General features: G+C 38.6%; 1 protein-coding gene across 18 annotated transcripts in view; it reads right to left on the reverse strand.

Annotated features, from left to right (window-relative positions):
- Positions 1-26,176, reverse strand: part of FOXP2 (forkhead box P2) — a 389,891-nt gene that overhangs the window by 324,737 nt on the left and 38,978 nt on the right. For all 18 annotated transcript variants that reach the window (XR_014940862.1, XM_085531421.1, XM_085531355.1 and 15 more), the window contains exon 2: positions 2,812-2,958. The gene's annotated coding sequence lies outside the window, so the exon portion shown is untranslated. The remainder of the gene's footprint in view (positions 1-2,811; positions 2,959-26,176) is intronic.

The following is a 26,176-nucleotide window of genomic DNA, read 5'->3' on the forward strand; positions in this document are numbered from 1 at the left end:
CAGACTAGAGGAAGATAGATATTTCTGTTGGGGACTACTGGATCTCTTCTCCATAGCTTTTTCCCTGCTTTTGCCTTTTTCTTTTCCTAACATAAAAGTTTATTACAAATGTATCTTCTGTTCCATGCATCAAACGAAGAAGTTTCACTTTTAAAATACCTAAATCCACCGCAGATGACCATCCTTCTAACTGGGGCTCTAATTCACAGCTAAAAAAGACTTTCACAGACTTCTGTCTGATTTTCTTAGTTACACTCACAAGTCTTTAAATATAATTTAACACATTTCAGAAAGCTCTCAACTTCTGCAATCTCCCATCTTTTACCAGAAGTTCAGGAAAACCCCCAAACTGAATAGCTAAATAAATCAAAACCTGAAGAAGACTAAAAAATAAAAAAGAAAATGAAAAAAGAAAAACCAAGAATTTCAAGATCATAAAATAAAATAGCAGACTCCTGTATGACTGCACTTACCTATAAATATTCCCAAAATCACAGAATAGCTAAGGTCAGAGGGACCTCAGGAAATGGTTTAAATCCTTGCTCAGATTGCTTGTTATTGTATTCCACTGGGTTTTAAGTATCTGCAAGGATGGAGACTCCACAGTTTCATGGAATCTTCACAGCCTCTTTCCATTCCAGTATTTGACCACTCTCAAGGCAAGGAAGTACCTTTTTATGTTTAAACGGATTTTTATGTATGCGTATTCAATGTGTATCCATTGTCTCTCATCCTGTCACAAGGCACGAATCCAAGGAAATAGTTAGAAGGGACCTTCAAGGATTGCTGAGTTCAAATGCCTGACCTCTCCAGGGCTAACCAAAAGTCAAAGTAAATTAATGAGAGCATAGCCTAAATGGCTCTTGAACATCAACAGACAAGAGGCACCAACCACATTGATAGGAAGCATTTTCCATTGTTTCAATATCTTCACAATAAAGAAATTGTTCCTAATGTCCAATCTGACCCTTCCACTGAGACTTTGTGACAGTCCTTTGCATGCTGCCATCAATTCCCAGAAGCAGAGCCCAGAACCTGCCTCTATGCTTTTCCTTCTCAGAAGTTGTAGACAGCAATGAGACCGCCACTCAACCTTCTCTTCTTTGCATTGGATACTGCAAGTATCCTCTGCTCCTCATCGGACTTGCCTTCCAGCCCCATTACCAGCTCTGTTCCCCTCTTCCACGTTCAAGAATCTTAAAATATAGTCATATAGTGGAGCCCACAGTATAAAAAATTCTTTGCACAGAACTATACATAATGTTCAGTGTTGGTGAGGTTATGCTAACACTAAATACAGTGGGAGAATCACCTCTTTTGACTGGCTGTCCATGCTGCATTTAATGCAACCCACAATGTGGTTTGCCACCTGGCAGCCAGGTCACACTGGTGGCTCATGTTGGACATGCTGTCACCAGCAACCCTCAGATTCCTTCCCACTGAGCCGCTCTCCGGCCTTGTGTCTCCCAGCCTGTGCCTGCCTGCCATTGCTCCATCCCAGGTTCAGCACCTCGAATTTCCTTTGCTGACCTTCATGCTGCTGCTGGCTCTGTCTTCTTATTATATGAGAATAACATGTTATATATTCTGCTGTTCAGGAGAACAGTGTCTAAATTAGCCCAACTAGTAACCATATAGTATCACTTGGCTGATAGTTCATGCTTGGTACTATACAGAATCTGACTGGCATTTTGAAGATTCAGAAATTACATATGTATATATGGATCATACAGTGTCACACTTACAATGTAAATTACTGTATGACATGTATTTACTTATTTGCCATTTGTGACCATTTTCTAGTTTTGGAAATCTGAAATTTAAGTCACAAAGGATATAAAACATCCTGCATTGTCACAGCAGAAAATACACAGCGAAACAGAAAGAAGTTCCTCATTTGAAAAGAAGTTTCAAATTTTTCCCTCAAGTCTCCAGTCTCTTAAGTCTCAAATTTTTCCACTCTTATAAATGGCAGAGCACGAAAAACATCTACAAGGCCTGAGACTATGGCTCACCAAGCAATTTAAACTGCAAAAACCAGAGCATCTGCCAAAAGAACCTATCATGTCCTCCCCCACACTTCTGGCTGCTAATTTTCATCCTCATTTCCCTTTGTACCAGTCACAGCCCTTGGACAGCCATGCATGAGAAGGCTGGGATAAATCCAGCTGAAAACAAAACCATACAAAGAATTGGTTATTTTCAGCCAGCTCCACTCTCCAAATTTATTTGTCACATAGCCATGTAAACAGCTACACATGCTGAGGGTGAACAGCAATACGGGGAGGGGAAAAGAAGCTGGAAGTGCTTCTTATGCAGCTGTAACAGGTTAAAGTGTTCACTGAATACTTTGGCTAAAGCTAAGCTGTCAACAGAGAGATACAAGCTATTGAAGGACTCACACAAAATCTTCTTGGCATTACTTCTAGGATGAGATAGGTTGGCCTCTGCAGATGCTTGCTTCTCTACTGAGTGTTAGAAGATTCCAGGGTGACTAACTGAGATGTAGTGGCTTAGTCCCTATGTATCTAAATTAACTTAGATCTAGATGAGTCAAAAATGGTAGAAAACCGTAATTTGGGCTCTTTCAGCAATTCATTTTCCAACAACAATTTTTGTATGTGAAAAATAATTGTAGAATAGCTTACCATCACAAAAACATAGGAGGAGTGCGTATTTTCTGAATGCTTTGCAAATTTAAACCATAATTTACATCTACAGGCAATAAATTTCAATGACATGGTTCCTCAGTGAGCACATAATTCTCCAGTAGAAACAGTCACAACCACAGCTCCACTATAAATCACTTACATTTCTCTGGAGTCACTCAGTCACCTTGCTGAGTTGTAGGAAGGAACGGTCTTTTCCTCTTTGATCAAACTGGTCTTCCTTCTAGAAGTGTCTTTCACTTCTATGGTAGGTAAGGACAAAACGTTCTTAGCCTTCACTTAAAGTTATCTAGGGGTAAAAAGAAAGAAAGAAAGGAGTATGGTTAAGTACAAGCCTTCATGTTGTTTTTTATAACAAAGTGTTACAATCACTTCTTTAAATCACACTTCAGTACATTTATGGGACCGTATTCTTATATGCGTGCACTGTACACCTTGTAAGAAATCTCATGTTTTACATCCTTCTTTATATCAAGCACCCTGGAGCAGCAGCCCACTCCACGCCTGGGATTTGTAGTCACAGAATTACTTTAAAAAGTGTAAGTCCACAGGAAAAAGAACAAAGCAAAACATATTATTTTCCACTGTAACCATCTTGAAAAGCTTGCTCAGCTATAGTGACTCAAAGAAAACAGGGCGCAAGAAAACAGAAGTAATTAGAAAAAGTTCAAAGAAAACATACATCATCCACTGGTTAGAGCAGATCTTATACAAGGAGCAATTCAGTTTGCTACAACTATCCAGACCAGAAAATTGACAACTTAAGACATTATATGATAGAAGACAACAACAGCCTTAACAAAACTGAGATACAGCACAGAGATCATCCATTCCTTGCCTCCTTGAGCACAGATTCAAAACAAAATGCAGTAACCTTTCTCCACAAAGTAGGTAACAGACCTGTGCACCTCTTCCCAAGAACACAGTTGATGCAAGGAGATTTTGTAAGTCAAAGCAGGGGGTGAAGTTATCCTTAGAAGAGAAGCTTCACTGCTCCTCAGCAAAATTCTGCTTGTGTAGGTTCTCAACACTTCCCTGTATTTGCATCCACAACTACATCCATGAGTACCTATCCAGTTCAACATATATAAATGCAGTTCATTAGCATCTACAGGCCCTAAGTTTCATCTCAGTGCAAACATTAAAAATCATACACTTCGAATTCCATCAGCTCTTCTTTTTTTTTTGCTTTTATCTCCAGGATACAGCAGTGTTTTTGCTTTATTTTGGGTAAGTGCAGATCAATTAAAATTCCTTTAGGGAAGTCTTCTGATCCAGCAGAAAGTGAATGACTGTCATCAGGAGCAAACACATTTTGTGCCTGTCACTTTTGAGAATAAACTCACTTAATTAATTCTATCTATACCCATCGGATACACCAAAAGAAAATAGTTGTCTTGCTAGATACAGATCTTTCCACTTATGAACTAAGTAACCCTATATGGAGACTTGTGCACTGGCATGTTATACGAAGCAGCAGACTATACAAGCAGAAAAGCAGTGGGACAAAAATAACTTTGTTCAGACCTCAGTATGCAACCAAAGTTCCTTTTGAAAAACATAGAAACTGATGCCCCAACGTTTCACATAAAAATTTATCTTGCTCAAAATCTGTGCACAGATCTATTTATTCATGTTCTTTCCAGACCTTACAATGAGGAATCTGAATTGCTGCTGCTCTTTTTTTTTTCCTCCAGCTTTATATATCAAAGTATGCTTAGTATTCTATCTACACCCCCTCATCACTTCTACACTCCACAAAAGAAGAGGCTGCTGCGATGCTCACTGTTATGTTTGCTTCTGTAGCTCAAATGACTACACAGAAGATGGAACAGAATTCACTGTACAGCATGTTAATGATCAAAGACCTGTGGGACTACAACAGCAATTTAGGTCACCTTCTTATTCTGGACCCTTTGTCCAACTGCTCTGTCTGTTTAAAATGCAAAAACAAAATGATACGATTGTAGTTCATCCAGCTCAAAAGGAATTCATGTTCTGTTTGACATCTTGCATAACGCTGTAATATGAGGGCTGCTCCGAAAGTAATGCCTCCTATTTTATTATATAGGCTCATGGTATCAGAGCCAGACATTGGTGGTATGGTTGAACCTTTTCACCAGTACCCCACTATATCCCACTATATTTGACAGATGGCAGCAGAGGGGCAGTCTTTCCCCAACCATTTGTTATACTACTCCTCTGGAAGATCAGATGAGCATTCATGATTTCTTTAAAAATTAATTTGTTATATTCTCTAATTCTATTATACCCCAAAAAGAAATCTACTTGTTCCAAAGATACAGGAAGATATTTTTACATAATGAATTTCTTAGCTTGTGCTTTGAATTTCTGAATAACCCAATGACTCAAGTAACCTACAGGATTAAACAAACATACTGGTTATTTTGAGTATTACAAGCTAAACTTGAGCACAAACTCAGACTATTTCCGTAAGCTGCATAAGGCATAAAGCAAAAGCTACAAAGGGTAATGTGATCTTACTAACATTACTGCTACAGGAATTCTTTGGCCATTGATAAAGCCATGGTTGCATTACAAAGCCATCTCGTATAAGTATTGGCAAAATATCTAACAGGTATTTTTACACAATACACTATTAAAAACAGTGTCCTAGAGAAAAAATTATTTGAAGACTTATAAACAATTTTCTCAATTATTTAGAGTTTGTGTATTATTTATAGGAAAATTCCAATGGCTCATATCTTTGACTATGTATGCTGAAACATTCCATTTTTGTACATAAGCATTCTACAATGACTGTAGCCCATAGGGTGAAACTAAGTAAAAGCCTAATGCAGGATTTGGACTGACACCCTTATCATATGAACAACCAAGCACTGGTTTAAGACTAAATAACATTTATTCTATTATGTAATTGTACAGTCAACCCAATGTACTATTTCAGCCATGTGTATTTACTATGTTGTTTATCTAAAAGCCTTTACCCAGAAAACTTATCTCACAAAAATGATCCCTGTTTTGCTAGCAAGTTTTGGAGCCTATGTAAAATACAGCAACAAAAAAACATAACACACCTGCAGAAAGGTCCCTTTGAGCTAATCTATGATATAACTGTCCTAATCTGGAAACAGCATAAGGAGTAAACGAGATCAATAACAATTTGAAGAATTAAAGAAACAATGGTATTATACTGCAAACTTCCCTAAATATTATGCTGTTAAACCAAAAGAAGTCACTTGTTTTATTCTGTAATTTCAGGAGATTAATAAGCTGTGATGAAAACAGCAATACTTCAGAAATTCTCAGAGTTGGCATCACTTCTCTTAGATAATGAAAAGATAAATGTGAGAGAAATGATCTGTCTACGTGTAAAGTCACATAATACTAGAATCCATGCACCTCTCTCATTAAGATAACCAGTAACATTCCCTGTAAGTTGATACACTTATTTTGCAGGACTCAAAAACACTAATTAAAATGTTATAATTGCATCCTGTCTTTAGTTGTATACTCTTTCTCTTATGAATTTGGACAGACTTTAAAATAGAGAAATACTCCATATTTCTCTTGCTGATTTACCTTAATATACACTGACCTGTGTATATATACCTCCTGAATCTGAGTCGTAAGTGGACAGACTGAAAGGAAACCATGGGTAAGACCTGTGTCTAAATAACTCCTCACGTGGCCAGCTGTTTATCATGCCAACGTAAACACTCTGTATGAAAGAGATGATAAAAGACAAAGGCTAAGTAGCTAGATCAGACCATGTGCCAACAAAGATATAACACTGGCTTTGGGACAATCAGATGGAATAGGGTAAAGGGTTGTTAAGCTGACATCTGGGCTTGGGGAGGCAAACAGATAGAAGCATCCTTCTGAAGGAGATCTTGTGGCAAATACGGCTGGGAATATTTTTCTTCAGCAGTCCCCAGTGGGAAGCATGTCACCTACTTTCTCTGATATTCCTTCCAGCTTTGCCTGCCCTTCTCATTTCAGTTATAGGGTGCCATTCCACATTGGGATACATAGCAGGATCTACAGACACAACTGCCAAGTAGATAGCTGCGACTCTAGAAATGAAACGTCACACATGGTTTTCTAAGCTAGAATTTTGCAGTCACTGCTGGCGCTGACAGGGATATAGGTGAAATCTGAGTTTCAATTCTCAACCCACCTCGTTTCCAAGTGGTTTTTATCCTGGCTACCTGAGAACATCAGTAATTTACAAACAATATTTCCATGCACCTGTGGCAATCCTAAACCAGGTGAATGGTGCAGAAGGTTTCTGCAGAGGAGAAACGGGAGAAATTCCATAAAACTTTAATTTGACTTTTTTTCTAATCCTTTCTCTTTTTCTTCTTACTTTTGCCCCCCAGTCTCACTTGTGCCACAGTTTCTCTCCCCTCCCGCTGTACAGTATGTGCAGAGTATCCCTCTTGCTGGGAGCCAGAAGGGACAGCAGCACAAGAGGCAGAACACAGTGACAGCCAGGATGCCTCCTTGTCACCAGAGGCAATGCAGGGACACAGGAAGGGCTCGGACTGGATGGAACAAGGGTCAGTGATGCTGAAAAGGTACAAGGGCATGAGGCTTAAAAAACAGACAAGGACTGATAAATGCTGGGGATAGGCCAGGCTGCAGGAGCAGATATTTATCTGAGGGGAGGTTGATTTGAATTGTTACACAAAACAGGGGAGGCCTAATCCAAGCATGTGAGCAGTAGTGTGCCTGAAGGAACTTGCTCTCGTGGACCTGTAAGCAGGAAGATCTCCTTGTGCTACCTTCAAATCCAAAATCTGCCCTCTGAGCTTTGGTAGGTCAGAATGTAATTATTTGGTAGACCGGAATGTAATTAAACATTCAGACATACTGTGGAGTTCTGTTTATTTCATTGTATTCATTATATGGGTTGGTACATCACAAAGTAGTGCAAGTCGCCTTTTTTTGACTAATCACCTATTTGTATCACCCAATTCATTTTATACATGCTGAGCACGAGGTGGTTCTGGGGGATAATGGCAAGATTTCCAGGCAGGATGCAGCTGCAGGACAACCTAAGCCAATCTAAACTGGCCCAAGCAGCTCTAGCTTCCTTCACCTTCCTCTTCAGCTCCAGCTGCAGACTCCCACTCCTTCCTTGTGCTGACTTGGACATTTGCAAAGCTGCAAGGTGAGGCAGGTCATGAGGCTAAATTATGTGAAAACAGCCTTGCAAAAGAAGTGATCAGCTTTTGATCAAAACTGGGATATCCCTACTGGTGTTAGAAGGGGTACGGCCAGGAAGGTGGGACTGCACAGCTGGGATGTGAGAGGCTTGCACTGCTTGTAGGATGATTTAAGCCCATACTACTATTGAAGAAGCATTTATTACACCATGACTTAACTAGCCTACGGACTCCACCAACCTGAAAGTATCAGACAGAGCTGCAGCTTCCCCAGTATTGCCATGCCCTTCACTCCTCCGCAAGCTACAAAGATGCACTACAAACTGTGACAATCTGCACTACAAATAGGACGGAAGCACAGTCCTCAGGGTACCGGCATAGGTATGTGCTCCACCACAGCAATCCCAGATACCTAGGACAGTAACACCGAAATACAGAAACCACTTCTTTTGGTTTACGTGTTTTAAGAAACTGGGTCCCATTATGAGAAAGGACATACATATTCAAAACTGGCAGGTTTTGCCATATTATTATTGCATCTTTACATAGGCATGTACATACTTGAGATCAATTATCCTATTGTTAGTATTTGCATTACTAAATAAAAACTAAATCAGAGTAAAATGCTAAGTATTGCTTTAAAACTTCATAAACATTGCAAGGAAATTCTAAATTCTACTCAGCATCACTCTTTATTTTAATTATATTTTATTTGGGCAATGCGCTTATCACATTTTTTTCCAGATGACACATCTCTGGTTTATCTAAAAGTCTACAACATATATTCAGATTGCTTATATCACTTATATATACGAAAACAAGATACACACAAAAACAATTGCAGGCCATAATTCTACTTAGTTACTGTCCATTTTTTAAGAGTTCTGTTTAATAGTCAGAAGAGTAAACATTAAATGAAACCCTAATTTCAGATCTCAGATTATAAAAGAGAAATCAAACATTCTGTGATTAAATTGAAAGTTCAAGAAATTCTTTTCCTTATTTAATAATTTTAGATTTTTCTATTTTTCTATCTATTCATTTTCCCCGTAATTATGAAAAAATAAAAGGAAAAAAAAAAAAAAGAGAGAGAGAAGAAAAACATAGAAAATAGAGAGGGAAGAAATACCTTATCTGCATTTCTCTTCCGATTATGTTTGGACAACAGTATTTCCTAAACGTAGCCTATTCACTGCTGGATATGTAATTACCTTCAGTTCATAGTCTAGACATTAATGCTTTCGTAGTATTTAAGACTCCTTGTAACATGCTTGCTGCTTTAAGTAAGCAAGGCTAAATCTTGACCAGATAAATTAGCAAAGAATGCAATAAAAGCTGCAATAAAAGAACTTTATCCTCCAAACCTTCAAGTTGCTGCTAAATGAGATTTCTTTGAAATGCAGATCAGTTGAACTAGATTAGTGAATTTTAGCTCCTGTCAACATCATAACAAAATACAAATACAATTGTTCACTGGCCTTATCTCCATGCTTCCATCTGCTGCCTTGTTATTTACTTTCCTTGATTTACTATGCAGATCTAAATAAGACACATCAAGGAGGGCTTACAACACAATGGCTTCTTAAGCTTTACATCAAGGTATTTGAAACTGAAGCCCTGAAAGGGCTGCCATCAAAGACATATCTCTAATGAACTTCCATATCAGAGGAGGTTTGGTATTTAATACTGCTGTGAAAAGAAAAAGCTACAAATCAGAATGGCCTATGAAGGAAAACGTCTGCAAATCTTGATGAGATTAGCACCTAGCAGAATTAATATCCCAATAAAAATGATATCTGGCTCCTCGAAGAGTTAAACTTCCAACCTTTGCAAAAATAACGTGTGGTGTCAGAATGGGAAAACTCAGTTGACAAGGTTAAAAGGTCAGGGCAGCATTCTTTGTTTCCCCACAAACTGCTCAAAAAACAGCTTTTGCTTGTGGCGTAATTAAGATATTGTTGACAAACAAACATTGGAAAGAAATAATTAGCACACGCAACAGTGCTATTGTGGTGCTTTCTGCAACATTGCAATTTCACAGCATCTTCAAAAAATTAGCAACAACTTCACGGTGAAACAACATAATCTAAAATGACAGCATGCAACATTTGTTCATCAATTTTACTATTTCCCTTTCTCCCCCACAGCAATCTACAGCAGCGCAGGATAAAATCTTCTGTCAGTTTGCTTAAAGAAAAACAATCCTTAAGTGCCATTTCTGCTAGGTGCCACGACCCCATTTGCACAGAGCCATAAATGAAATAAGAACTGAACCTGACCATTTCAATTCTCTGCATTAAGCACATATAAAATGAAAATACAAAGTTTACAAGTTTCCACAACCCGTACTAACAGTACATAAACTAACAGTGCGCAGCTGTTTGATGGTACCTTTAGCCAGGCACCGGAGTATATAAGCAAATGATGCCTTTCTTTCTTAAGAAAGCATTTCAATCATTTATGTTCCTCTCTAGCGAGGGAAGATCCCACAAGCATGTTCCATTCCATGGATCAATCAGCTCCAAACCGAAGCAGACATGTTGTATGCTCCAGTGCCCGGGAATCATGCTGCAGGCTCACCAGATGATGAAAATTGAGGTATGCAGTGTATGGGAGCCCCACATGGCACCCACTAGCTTCTGGGCATGTCAAACTTCACTACTACCCTACAGTCAATGACAGCAAACACCTTCCCTTCTCTTCTTGCCTCCAAACATGTGCTTGTCTTTCTACCCTCCTTCCAAATTACAGGCAGTCTTCCAGAAACAAAGCCCCCAAACACAAGCAACCTCCCATGGCTACGCTGCAGAAACCGCGCTCGTCTTTTTGCTGGATTTCATTTCATATGGGCTGTGTTCCAAGCTTACTTACAGCCACAAGAGACCACTACCTTTCCTTGTTTAATGAAACGACAAAACAACAGATTTGCATATGTAAAAGCAGGTGCTGTAACAGGTTTGACTACTCTTGACCTAAAGCATGTAAAAAAGATTTATCAGCAACAGCTGTCCCTGAGGTACCGGGGCTCTGACGGACAGTCAAAACTTTGCCATCTGCACTGCCGTGTGTTATAAATGACAATCTGAATTAAAAGCTGGTCAACAAATCTCGTATAACTAATTCCTCCTGCATCCCCATCCATATGTTGAATCCCCAAGATACACAACACTTGGATTATCTATTATAAATACCAATCTTTAAATCTGAGCGAGTTGCAACTTATTCAAGGAAGAAGCATTTAAATAATTCTCTGAACTTACATATGCTTGAAACGCATCGGCTGCTTTACATCACAAATCAAACCTGTATTCTTTTCAACTTGCATTATATCTCTTTTCAAAATAAAAAATAGCTATACATATTTACATAGTCTAATTTGGGGATTTACAGAGCTACAGCATTGTTTAGCTTGTGGATTATTAAGCGATATAATTTTTGTTCAGCTCAACTTCTCTGAAGTCTTTCTTGAATGCCCCAACAACAAAAAAAAAATGATCGACAGAAAAACATTTCCGAACATCTCTGTATTCTCTGCATAATGGATTCATGGAGGGAAAGAGAGGTTTACATTTTATGTTCTGATTTTTCCATACTAAGAGGAAATGCAGTTTTTCCCCCAGACCAAAGGAATGAACCTGAGAGTCTAAACGTGACCCCCTGGTGCACACAGCGACTTGTTCTGGAGCTATGCTAGCAGAAGGTAGCACCATATGCCCCAAGCCCCAACTTGGATGCTCTTTCTACAGTCTAATGTGCTTGTCAAAAGATGTTAAAATCACAGATTTACTTTCTCTGAATGTACTTCATTACTGTACAAAGTAAAAGACAGGATAGCACACGTTATTATGTCTTATACATATTGGCCTCCAAAACATCCTTCCAACAGTTTAATTGATTACTGTGGAGTTTAACGTTACAGCAATTGTATGCCTGATACCAATCACAGCCATTATACCTCTCAAGAATTATAAATATGTTCTAAAATATATTGTTAATCATTTTCCTTACCACAGACCTCAGGATAATAATAATTAGGATTATTAGGATTGATTAGGTAGACAGATTAGAATTAAGAACAAAAAAATTACCCATGGAGAACATACAAGAAGTTAAGTAATAGTAAAGCTGCTTCGTAGCACCTCTAATGATTTTTTTAAATGCTGCAGCCAATGTAAATTCATTAACTTGGCGATTTGTTCTTCAGATTTTAGAATAAAAACTAGCTTTTCTAAGTATATATATATATATATATGTGCACATATGCATTTCCCTGCACTGCTGAAAGACAGGATGCATCTTTTTCTCAAGAGGATAATAAAGTGATCCTGCAAAAAATTTGTGAGATCCAAGTGTCCCTTTAAACTGTTACAATTCACTGCAAAAACCATGCAGTCAAACAAAAAAGAAGGAATACAATTTATTTACTCGCTGGGTTGTCGCTGTCTGTTGAGAGCTACAGTGATCCCCTCAAGAGCATAAATATTTAGACAAATCTCAAAATGTGTATTATATACTTGACAGAACATATTTACATGACAGCTCAGCGTTATGGCAATCTGATCGAAATATTTCATATAAAACAAAGTCAAATTGGAGGGGGAAAAAAAAAAGGGGGGGAGTCAGCTCAGCCATGTAAAGAGGCTTGAGATTAAAAACAGAGCCATTTAGAAACAGATTAGCCATTTAAGTGTTCGTGTCAAAATTACGATAACCTTCATCTACTTCTCGATTCACTGTATCCTACGGATGAGTTTATGAAAATCTCAGATGAGCAGCACACAGCATTAACTCCGTGTCTTCTCTAACTAAGCCCTTTAATTGCCTGCTCTTCATCTGCTGCCCTCCCCAGGACCCACCTCGGGCACAGGCAGCTCAGTGCGGCCGCAGGCATCCCTGCAGGGTCGTCCTGCCCGGGAGGGGGACATGTCCCTGCCCAGCACTAACCTCCAAGCCGCGGGGAGACAGGGAAAAAGGTGGAATAAGCCTCATAAAGGCTGCTGTCACTCCTGTCAGCAGTGCAATGAGAAGGCCGAGGGAAGGCTCTTTGATCTCCATGAAGCCCTGGGCTCGTTTATCCCTTGGTGATCTTGGCCTTCTTTAAAGAAATTGCACATGTTGGGATCAGATATGGTGTTTTTGGGGTTGGCTCACAGAAGCAGTAACAAGCGCATAGGCATTCACATTAGGCATTCTCACTCTTCAAACACCACCATGAACAGACAGGCAATTCTATGCCAGAAGGTGGAAAGCAAGAGACTGGGTAATTCAAGATGGCAAAACGCATGAGAAACATATGCAGAATAAATGGTGAAGAGCCTTACAAACACAAACTTTGTGGTGTGAACACAACGGAAAACACAGCTGGCTGCACACAGACTCAGACATCCAGACATGACTGATCATGGCCCCATGCATGACTGGGAGACCAGGAAAGGAGATGGCATGGACAGGGAGGAGAACACTAAAAAAGCCCATACGGTTGAGTGGCTGACATTCTCAGAGCATTTACAGAAATACAGTTTCTTCAAATCCAGCAATGTAGGAGAAAATAGGTGCAAAAGATTTGCAAGAATGCACTCACTGAAAAGATGCTGTGTCAGTAACCTGGAGGGCCACCTACACTCCTGCCAGGGAATACAGAGGAGCTACTTACAAATAGATTAAAAGAAAGTAAAACAGCAAAGATAGAAAAGATTCACAAGGAACAGGCCCTGAGCCATGCAGGAAATGGGAAGCAGCTGGTCAGCAGTAGAGATTCTGAACCACCGTCTTTACTCACTACTGTGCAATACTAAAATCAGATACAAACACCTACCAAGCATCTCAGTAGGATGCAATCGCTGCTTCATGCTCCCTGATGAGCACACTACTCTCACCTGCACAGGAAGCAGCAAGTCCAGCACCCCACTGAACTGCACCTGTGAAGTGTCTGGTGTGTGAATGGACAAAGCCTGTCACTCTTCAGGTGAGTCACAAGATGGGGAAGGCTGCAAGAACAACTTTTTTCTTAGTAGTAGGGGTATTTGTTAGGTTAGTTATTTCAATTTACATACTAAGTTGCATTTAGCTATAATTTTCACCATCAAAAGCTAGGAAGCAGTGGTGGAAAAATGTTGAGGATATTTGCTTTTCTCATTCCACCCTTTCAAACTATAAACCAATTGCTCATACTTCATATTGAAAACTGTTGCCTTTTGTTAAAAGGTATGTGCCTCAGAGTGTACAGTGAATGGTTTCCACCCTCGGACTTATTTAATGTATTAAGTAGCACAGAGAGGTTATCTTTCAGTTCACAGCAAATAAAAAACAGAATACTAATATTTTCTATTAAAACAAGGTACCAAACAGTGAATTTTCGAACATTAATTTCCCTACGAATATATATTTCTTATTGTTTACATACAGCAATTCTCTTAATAAACTGTCTTAATTTTGAAAGTGGGAAACTAAAAATGCAATTATGAAGTGTTCTTTTTATTTGCAATTAAATTCCAAGGTTGCAGAATACTGTATCTGTCCCAATTTTACGGAACTGCTTAAGGCATCTGCCAACCAAGTTTCAAGAGGATTAGCTGTAATGAAAATGCAACATATGTAAATACTGCGATGTATTTAAATGTCAAATATTTCAAACACAATAGAAAAATTACAAACTCAGAGTTATCCTTCCAAACATATAATTCTATCAGTTTCCACCACGAAAGATAAAAACTTGGAAACAGCCCCTTTGTACTCTCCTGTAGAAACTACACAATGTGGCAACATGCTAACCTGGCCTTACAATGTATCTCTATTTAACTGAGCATATGGGTTTTTCTTTATGAATACACAGCATAGTCTACCTTTAACACCCATTCCACAAACTTCAGATTCACACTGCAGATTCAGAGGAATATTGTTCCAAGCAAAAATTAGTTACTCTATAAGCTTCAAAAAGCACTTTTTGTTTGTGTTCTCTATGTATCTCGTTTACCTGGTATTATGTGTAACATCAGAACAGGAAAAAGAACACCATTATACAAAAATAAATAAATAAATAAATAAAACCGTGCAGCTAAATGCTCTTCTGATTTCAGACACATTTTTCTCATCTCTGGATGTAGTACAACCTTGCTGTGAACTGTTTGGTTTCCACTACTTAGAGACAGACGGTTTCATACCGCTCAACAGAGATTACTGCTGTCTATCTAAATAGGGCTTACAGTGGCATCAGCATATTTTATTAACTCAGAACCATAAATCCTATTCTTATATGCTCTCAAAGACCAATACTCCTAGGGTCAGTTAAATTTACATCTGCATGGCACCTACCAGGAAGAAGCTTCAAAGTAAAGAAACACTCCCTTCCAACACACCCCCCCAGAAATCTGGATATCTACTGAAAGTTTAAAAAGCAGTGCTCCATCCTTAATATTGAAGGACAGCTTTCCAACAAGGTCTATAGCACACGGTAACACTGCACAGCATCTCAATACACTGTATAACATAATGAATATAATTACTACATTGCATAAAATTACTATATGCTGTATATATATAATGTAAATACAACATAGGTTTTCTGTCTTCCAGTAATTCTCCCTCTTTTGCACCACAAGCATCCATATGCAGGCTAGCCCATCTTAACATCCACACTTACCTGAGATTCAGACAGTAAACCCATATAAACAAAAAAACATTTCAGAGCATTCAAGGAATGTTCCTTTATATCCCACTGAATATTAGTACATGGAAGTGCAACCAAATTATTTGTGTACATATTTCTCTGCTCTCCTCAGAGAGGAACACCATGACAATGTTTTGAATATATACTGTTAAGAACTAGGGAGCAAAACGAAAGAGAGACAACAAAGCCAAAGAAATAACAGCCAAATAACAAAGAAATTCTGAATTCAGTTGAAACTCCCATAATCCAAACAATACTGCTATTTAAAAGCCTGGTGTGTACTCACATGTACCTTCACACTAACACAGCAATGGCATAAGCAAATAATGCAGCAATGCCATAGTTGACTCCCAGACAAACCTGTAGATTTACACAAGCCATATGCACTTACCAAATAAATACTGATTTTTTTTCACTGAGTTGAACTCAGTGAAAAACTCAGAAGAACTCAGTTGAGCCTCCATTCATCTTTAGAAATACAAATCAGGTATCAGTGTCTCCTTGAACAATGTTAGTAATACCCTCTGTATTACTAATGACAAAAAAATTCTATATTGTAGTCAAGTGGTTTCCTAAAAGCAAACAGAGAAGTGCTGAAAAAAACCTTGCTGAACTTGGAGACTCTAAATAAAATGTATGTTTAATTCCATCGACCTGTTGTGTTTTCTCCTCCCCTCTCCCACTGTGTCCTAAATCAAAATCAGACATAGGGCAAGATGAAACAATAGTTGAACTTGACCTTAGAGGTCTTTTCTAACCTAAATGATTCTATGAAAGTAACTCAAGTTGTGCCAGGGGAAGTTCAGATTTGACACAGGGAAGATTTGCTTCTTAGAGAGGGTTGTCAAGCATCGGAACAGGCCATCCAAGGAAGTGATGCAGTTCCCATCCCTGGGGGTGGAGATGGACACAGCACACTAAGGGACATGGTTTAGTGATGAGACATAACTGATCAGGCTGATTGTTGGACTGGATGATCTTCAAGGTTTTTTCCAACCTAAATGTCATCCAGACACTTCTTGACCTCTGGGAAGCTCAGTGCCATGACCTCTTCCCTGAGGAGCCCTTTCCAGTGCCTGACTACCCTATCACTGAAGAAACTTTTGCTGATACCCCAACCTCAGTCTCCCCAGCTTCGTACCACTGACCAAGACTCCCAAATCTCTTTCAGCAAGGCTGTGCTCCAGCTTCTCATCACCCAGTCTGTATACATAACTAGTCTTGCCCCTTCCCTGGCTATTGTTCAGCTTTATGTGGATGGTGACTGTCTAACTCCCTAGTTTGTCAAGATCTCTCTGTAAGGCCTCTCCACCCTTGATGGCATCAACAGCTCCTCCCAATATATTACTATGAGCAAACACACTCAAAACACCTTCATGCCCTACCTCAAGCCGTTTATTAAAACATGAAAGAGAACTGAGAGCTGGATAACCAACATGAAATCAATCTCTGTATCAACTGCAATATCTTAATTATTGCTAAATATCTATAATGGAGTAAATGACTCATTAAAGTTTTCCTACTGTTTGCTAGAAATCATACATAATTATAAAACCTAGAAGCCATGATCATGCTTCTACAATTGGAAGATTTGATTTGAAGTTGATAAACCAACCTAAAAGACTAAGTGGTCTGCAATCTGAAATCTTGTTTTTATCTTGTTTTGCTGCAATACAAAACTGTTCAGCGTAACTTCCTCGCAAACAGCAATTTACCAATTCAATACTAGAACAGCTATGAAGAGGAAAAGTGTGCTTTGAAGCTATTTGATCTCCTCTTATCAAAACTGCGGTCTTGTACTGATTTCAGAATCTACTTTATTTGCTATTTTGCAACAAAAAAGTAGAAAGACTACAAAAAGCAAATGCCAGAAGTAAACATTTTGATCAACGTAATTCTCTTTCAAAAAGCAAAACTCCTGCTGTTCTTTTATTTTTTTTAATAGAAAGAAAAAACAAAACAAAAAACAAAAAAAAAAAAAACCTTGAAATTTAACAAGAAAATAAATGTGTGTGTATGACTTGTTTACATCAGACAGAAATAAATCCCTCACAAGTTTAGAGAACACAGGATTTTTTTTTTTTTGGTACCGTATGAAAAATATTTAAGGAAATGCCTAAAACACTTTTGACAACTTAACCATGTAGTAGTTCAGACCCCACTGCAATATGCAATACATACAGACTTTTCAAGCCTGTATTTTTTCAGTTTTAGCACATATAAATGGGGCAGGGTATGACTGTACTGCATATGAAAAGGTAGGGGGTGCAGTAGCATGTGATGTATCACCAAGAAATGGGAGGCGTACTGAGTCTGAAACACTGATGACTTGCTGCGATCTGCATGCCAGCAAAAATACGGTTTGGAAGGGACTAATGAAGTGGTCGGCCCCACATAGGAAAAAAGAAGAAAAAAGATGTGCACTAAATATTTTAAGCATGAAAACTTACAATAAACATGAAATTCAGCTACCCAAGTGAAACTGCACAGAAGCTCCTTTCTTCAGTTGCATTCCAGGCAGCATCTACATAAACACCAGGCTGGCTTTCAGCACGTTGCCACAACCTCAGGATTCTTAGTAATACCTAAGAGAGTTTGAGGCCTAAGTTTTTCACTTAAATATTTCTCAACTGAGCAACTCCCATTTTGCCAGCTGTTCTGTGAGAAGACTGTCATTGCAGATAGTGTGACCGCTCACAAGGATGTAAGTGACTTTTCAAGACACATCAGTGCTCACAGGACTGCATCTTGAGATGGGACAGGCAGAGTCAGACCACTACCACCACAAGGGGAACACACCCCCACGCCCATCTTCTAACTCTGCCTTTCCAGGTGGAAAGCGCAAATATGACTATTTGATCTCTAGTGTATGCAAAGGTTTGTACAAACCAAATCACCAGCACTTCACTGAGAACTCTTAAACAATTTAAAGCGTTTTTGGAATGAAAGTACCCCACATCCTAAAAATTAAAGAGCGAGAGCATCAGTAGAGAGCTGGTAGCTGGGCTCACATTTGGTTAGCAAAACACCATTTGGGCCTGCCAATAAACTGCATACATTATCTTCTTAGCCAGAATGTATACTTCTTAGCTAGTATTTTTTAACCAAACAGCAAATATCCATCATTCTTCCAGAGAAACACTTATTGCGTCCTCTTGACAACTTACATCACTGTCAAAAAATATTATTAGTGGTACTGAGATGTAGATTCTCTATGATTTGCAGCATTCAAAAAAATTTAAGATTCTCATCTGAACCCAATCAGATTTTTATAGCAAATGAAATTTTCAACAGAATGAGTGGAATACAAATGCCAGTACCTTAAACTATAATCAAAGACTGATGAACTTTTATCCTGAGAAAACACACTAAGTCTTTTTATACCATCATAACACAATCCCAAAGAATCTCTCCCATCTTGCAACAGTCTTATTTGTCCTTCTGAAATACTTCTGAAATGTAAACAACAACTCACAAGACAGCTGCAACAGCAAATCTCAACACAACAGTTCTGAGGGTCACTCTGGACCCACTGCATCTTAAGTTTACCTCACTGATGAGTACACCCTTTCATTATTCTTCATTCTCCCCCTGCTACCTTCCTTGATACAGCTTCAATGTCTGCTGGACTGTTAGTTGGACTGTTCCATAACAGCATACATCAGCAAAAAGCTAACACTACCAAAAAAGAACAATAAATAGCATTTTTATCAACTCAGCTGAAATAACTGAGTGGAGTCCAAGAAATACCAGATCAGATGCCCACAATTTATACAAAGACTAAATAATTGAGCATCTGCTGAAAAATTCAATTCCTTCCACGCTGCTCGTACCAGTAATCTCAACTTCTCTACTTTCTCTCAGTCTCTACTTTCTCTTGAGTAATTTTGCATTTTATTATTTTAAATTTATTGAATTATCTGAGATCTCCTGCTGATGATTCTTCGTATTCTTTCCCAAGTTCCAGTCCCTTCAGATGTTGCTCCTCCTTTCATATGTCCTTCAGAAAGAAGGCTGCCTTTCACATGATACCAGTGACAGCTTTCCTGCTTTCATTCCTTCAGTTCAAATTCTTTACCATTATGTCCTGCAGGATGAAGAAACACTATAGGTTCTTACTGAACAAAGAGATTTACAACAGATACAGAAAACTGAGATGGCGCTAAGGTGCTGGAGTTTATAGGCAGCTGCAGGAGACAAGAGTACAAGAACATCTAGGAAAAAGTAAGGTATGATATTTAATGTCAAGGGAGTACTTGCTCAAAAACCCTTAAAGCTTCTCCTTCTTGCTGTCCACAGCACCGAGGAGTCGCAGACTTTCTAATGTAAAATATTTCACAGCTCCACATAGATACAGGAGATTTTATTACAAGCCAACAGGATTCTAAACATGCCAGTTCTCTTTTAAGAATAATTTCTTTACTAGTTTATAACCTTCTAGCTTAGGCCAATAACATGGGTACAAATGATACAGTTAGTGTTGTCAGTTCTCTGAATACTACAAATATTTTTGTACCAGCTTTCATATATCCCATTTTAATTCTAAGAATTTAAGGTAAAAAAAAAAAAAAAAAAAGAACAATCAGAGATAAAGTTCAAAAGTACATATTTGAAGTCTTAAGCCTATGGAAAAGGTTTTTAAAAACAGGAAAACAATGAGAATTTCAAATATTTTGATGCCTCTGAGTTTTATCTATGTTCCTACAAGTGACAAGTTAAAATGACTGACTACTCCACTAAATTCAGTTCATGATAAGGGACTACAGAGGGCTGGCGTGAAGTTAAAGACTATGGTTGTACAGTTAAGAATTCTAATAAGGCCTGACTTGTATTCTATATTACGTCTTAAAAGGGCTACATCATTCTGTCAGATACCAACTAGGAGTCTTTTATGAATGAATGCTAAAGCCCTTTGGACAGAAAGGAGGCGCAAACAGAAAGGACCTCCTGCCAAAGGAGGAGTCTCGTTTCATTCCCTCTCAGTAAATGCTCATTTGAATGCTGGTATCAAGTTACAGGATAATAGAAAGCAAGACTGCTTAGGAACCTGCCCAGAGCAGCTTATCGTCATGGAGCTCCAGCTTCTTGCATGGGATGGCAACATTTGGAAAGTGATCTGCTATAAACACACAATCCCCACCTGAAATGCAACCTAAAGAATGGAGGTAGGAGAGACTAAACACACAAATACATGCTCAGCTGCTCGGTTTAAACTAAACCTCTATTTTCTTTTATTAATGGCATAGTGTTTCTACTGGGAGCATGACATTCAGTCTCTCTGAATCAAACTATTTCTGTAGCATGGGGAGGTAGCACCGAGAATGCTCTAGAGCAACAGCACCAGCACAGCTCAGTCCACTTCCTACAGGGAACAAGTGACTGAGATAGAAACAGGCACACATCTAAATATCTCACATGACAAGCAAGAGCAAGCCAAAAGAACAGTCATTAGACTGGAATATAGACAACTTTAAACGAATTCAGTTTATTTTCTGCAAACCTAGGACTGCTTTTTCCTTGTTTTTCTAAATGTGGTTTTCAACTATCTAGAAATAATTATTGCATTCATCCAATGGTTTTTCAATATCTGAAACTTCAGCTCCTTATATTTCAGTCTGTAACATTCTGTGGTGGTTGTGATTTGCAGATTAGTTTTGCTCCTTTTAGATTAACTAACAGGATTATTAAAAATCTAGTCTCAGATCTTTGCTGATGGATAGAACATACATAACGCTTAATGAAAGAGAGTAACAACATATTCCATTTCCATTAAGTATATAATATTATAACTCTATGCTATGTGATCAGATTACTAAATGGAACCAGCACTTCCACGTCTTCCTACTTTAAGCCCCAGTATTTCTGTGCCCAAAAGTAACTTTTCATCAACTTATTTATCTTCCTAAGTCAGTCTCTCATATGAAACTGCATACAGTTTACAACTGACAAAACAGAATGTAAAATGTCCAAGTAAAAACCACTGTTAAATTTCAAACAGAAGATGAGTGGCAGATGACCAGTTTACCATTACAATATTGGTACCAAGGTTATATGTCACACCTAACCCTAAGGACCAAGCCTTCAAGAATAAATGACATCTAAGAAAACCAAGGGTGCTTTATCCTTAAGGCCATTCAGAGCAATACTGGCAATAGTCCTATGCTAACATAAGAAACAAATCAGCTAGAAACAGAGGCAATGAAAACACTTATCAGCCAACAAATACTTAGCAGCTGAACAGAAGGTAGTTGAGGACAAACTGGTTTAAGAATAAGAAGTCATGAGGTTCAGAGACAGCTATCATCGAGTTATGCCTGTTAAAAGACAGTTTGCGTACTTTGTGTTGGAGGATACAAGAAGTCTGTTTTCGCCATTCACATTAGATGTAAACATTCTGTTAATTATCTGAAATACAGACTGTGGTTGCTACTTTTAGTTCATGTTATGTTCTGATTTTCAAAAATAAAGAAGAATACTAGGCACTTGTTTCTTTAGGCTTCATGGAGGCATACAACCCTAGGTGGAAAGGGGAAAATGGGATGGGGGACGGGAAGACTGGGATTCTATCACATGCTCTCTTTACTGCTGCCATCCTATTTTCACAGGGGAGAGCAGTACTCATCAGGGGCCCTTCACATTTTCTTTCTTCTTTGGTGCTGATGCTAACATACAGAGAAATTTCATTAGAAATAGCAGCACTGCTAATTATCAAAGGACACCCTGTGCTGCAACTGGGCTGGTACATACTGTACCCTGCACCTTCCTGAGATGCACTGCTCTGCTCTAGAATGAAAGCTTCCAGCCTGTGTGTCATTTTCAAAACAATTCTGAGAACTCTAAAGAAAGGTTACCTACAAGACGCTGAAATGTTTCATAGTGCGTAGTTCACAGGTATCTTGATACTGTACCTAACACCTTATTGCTTGAGAGATATCTTTCTCCCTTGCTAGGTTCCTGAAGACATCACTTTCGTGCCAAGTAAGAATACACAGGACATTCCAAATAGTATTTTAGTTCCCAATCAACCACAGTGAAATAAAGAAAAGCTTCAAAGAGCCCAGAAGGAGATGAGAAAGCCAAGCAAAAACAAGCGTAGATGAAAATTAATAGTTACTTCAGTTATAATTAACAGTAAATACTATATTAAAATAACAATTAATTGTATAAACTTCACATTTTTTCAGTTGAATGATAGTCCACATTCATAGAAAGAGCAACGCAGTGTGACATCAATCCATTAAAGCTGTAATGCACATTGCCTAACATAAGATCCCAGAAGCTTCAAGGCAAATATCTGCACTGGTCATCAGAATCTCAGACACAGCATAACATCTGATGAAGATGTGGATGTATTTCCACTTGGCTATTCAACAGTTACTTCGGCTTTGGTGGGAGAGTAAGTCTCAACCAAGTTAGAAGATCCTGCTTTGTCTATTCACTACAAATCTTGATACTAATCTCTAATAGAGATGTAGTGACCATACAGAAACATTCCATGCTTTCAGCAGCAGACTTGGATGCTTTGTCTATTTCAATAAACCAAAGAGCCAATATTTATGCTCAGATGTTAAATCGGGGAATAAAAAAAAACACAGTACTCACTTGTGCTGCCCAGACATCAAGTGTCCAAACTAGGTCTGATATTTAGGAGGAAAATGCAGGAGATAAAGACAAAATACAGCCACAACTGAATAAACTTGTATCTCTCTACATACATTCAGTCTTTTAAAAACCATGTACGGAAGATGCAAGTCTGAATTCTGTCATTCTTCTCAAATTTTTAAGGAAAGCTTGAGCCAGGAGTGGGCAGTTAGAGCTAATGTGGCAGCCTGTGCAAGGCTAGGTTTAAATCAAAACAACCATGTGACAGAGCAAAACATCTTAATGTTCTATAAACCTGAAAGAGAAAAGGACCAAAAATAAGGTTTAATCTTTCATAGAGCATGAGCAAAGAAGGGTGAAAGAGTCTTTTGCAGAGCTAAGGGAAAAAAAAAAAAAATCTGTAACTGGTAATAAACACTCTTAATTCCAAAATAAATGTCTTCTTTTCTAATATTAGTAAGGAAAAATCTAACTGAAGCAAATAGCAATACTTTCACATAGTATGTGTGGTACTTCAGCACCCACACAGTAGCAGCAGAGCACTGTAGGACACTGAGAGACATCAGACAGAAATTACAAGAAACAGCAGATATCTGCCAGATCTTCACCACAAAACAAAGAAAATCCAGACATCACAACAGTTTCTTATATTCTCAGTTCTCAAATGAATTATGGCCATGATTTCTACCAATTCAGAAGCTGGGTGGATCCATTCAACAGCCCCCCTGATCACTGTACCAGGAATACACTGAAAAAAAGATCCTACACCAAATTTCATCTTAAGAAAATCTATGAGTGCTTCCTGCCAGTGGGAGAAGTAAAAATGATTTATACTAGGCTGCCTTCCCCCTGGAAAGACCCAGGTGAAGTGATCAGAACAGATCTCCTGTGCAGCCTCAAGCAACATATTCTGTTTGATGGGTCTGATGAAGAGCTGGAGGATGGTGAAAAAACAGCTGATTTTTTCTGTGGACCAATTGTGCAGGAACCTCAAAGAACTAAGATGATTATGTCCATTTCTGCTCAGACACACTATGCAGCTGCAGTCCTTGCATATGTCTGGAAATCTCATGTGGATGCATTTCAGAAGCACTCTGAGTTCCCGAGCAAGAAACATGAGGCTTCTGCTCCCCTAAACACCTCATCACTTTGATGCTGAGTTTATCCATTGGAGCCACAACACTGAAGTGCATGTGTCAGACATCTTCCTGTACTGAAGAGGGAACTGGAAGAGCATTTGTCCTGTGGCCTGATACTGACATCATTGCAAAAGCTTTCAGTATATTGAGAAATGGTAAACAGCCTACTGAAATAATTCACAATAGGAAAGCACACGAAGGGGAGACATTTAGTGTTATGTGATGTGTGGCACAAGGCATCGCAATGGTTAGCTGGGATGTATATTGTCAGTTAAGTAAAACTGAGTCTAGAATCCATTCACAGCCAAAGAGCTCTTAGACTGAGATTTAATAGATTCTCCAGATTTCAGTAACATAACTTTTGATTCAAGCGCTCACCTTGGGACCCAGATGCTTGGAAAGAGACTGAGTCATTTGAAGAGATTCAGGTATTGCACTTTTGTGAAATCCTTTAAGAACTGAACAATTGTCAAAGTAAATGAAAAAAGGCATGCAGAGACATGAGAATTTAACGGTGATTGCCACTACCACGATGAAAACTTCAACGGTTACAAGCAGGACAAAAGAAAAGCCTCAGAAATGAACACAGTTATCATGTGAGTAAATATCACTAATCATGGGCCAGATTTAAAACTGTACAAAAATATGCACCTACAATATTAAAATAAGTTACAAACTGCCTACTGAACACGAATTTCAAACACAGGATGTCAAAACATCCTATTCCTATGTGGTGGTGAATGGAGTTGTGGTGGTGAATGGAGTTAAATCCAGCCGGCGACCGGTCACAAGTGGTGCTCCCCAGGGGTCGGTGCTGGGGTCTGTCCTCTTCAATATCTTTATTGATGACCTGGATGAGGGCATTGAGTGCACCCTCAGTAAGTACGCAGATGATACCAAATTGGCTGGGAGTGTGGATCTTGGTCACCAAATATTCTTCCTTTTCAATATAGCAATTGATTCCATGGATGAGGCATTGTGTGAGATGTCAAGAAAATCCATACTCCCTGGATCCTGAGGTTTCTTAACAAGTCAGGCTGGGGCTGAAAGTCTATCCCTAAACTGACTTCAACAGGTCCCCCCTCCCCCCCCCCGCAGTGCAAAATATCCACACATCAATTTTTATCATGCTGGCACCACTTTCATAAGTAGGTTCATAAAAGAGAACTAGTCATCACCCTGGTGCTAGATGAAAACAGCTGATCCTGACACCATCAACCATCAAACAATGTTGCCAAGGTGTAGAATGTACACTCATGAACAAAGAAAATTTAATCTTTAGTAAGCAAAGAGGGAAGGCTTTTTCTTAATATACAGCAAGACAAGTGACAAATCACTGCTTGTACAGTTAGCAGGCTTTTTGCCTTAATAACGCAAACTGCTTCTGAAGAGATTATCATTCAGATCAACAGAAATTTAACAAGTGATAAATCCAGCAAAAGCTTGAAATAAGAAACAGACTTCTTCAATAATATTTTCTACCATGTAAATATGCTTCCTACACTGATGAAGGTAAGTGCCATTATGGAATGCCACAATGGGGAATATGTCTAGTCACTTCACAGTAGCAAAACCTATTATTCTGAATTTTCATTTCAGACATTAACTGAGCATCAAAATGACAGAAGCATATGGCTTTAACTTCACCATTTATATATCACTTGATCTGTCCCTAGATTTCCTTTATTTAATGTAAACATCTCTCTCACACTGATTTAGTTTTTAAAATTCAATTATACTGACTGGTGTTTGATGACAAGGCCTAAGAGGATGCTTTGACACGAAACCATAAAACCTACCTTGTTCAAAATGAAACTAGCAGAACTCTTCAAAGTAGACTGCTGAATTAAAATCAATTTTAAAAGCCAGAGATAAAAACATTTGCAAGATTTCCTCTCTGAAAAACAAAACCAAACTTTGAGGATTTATCTTGTTTTTTAAAAATGT

This window comes from Coturnix japonica, chromosome 1, assembly GCF_054131305.1.
Source record: "Coturnix japonica strain WE chromosome 1, WE-NBRP24, whole genome shotgun sequence".
Lineage (NCBI taxonomy): Eukaryota > Metazoa > Chordata > Aves > Galliformes > Phasianidae > Coturnix > Coturnix japonica.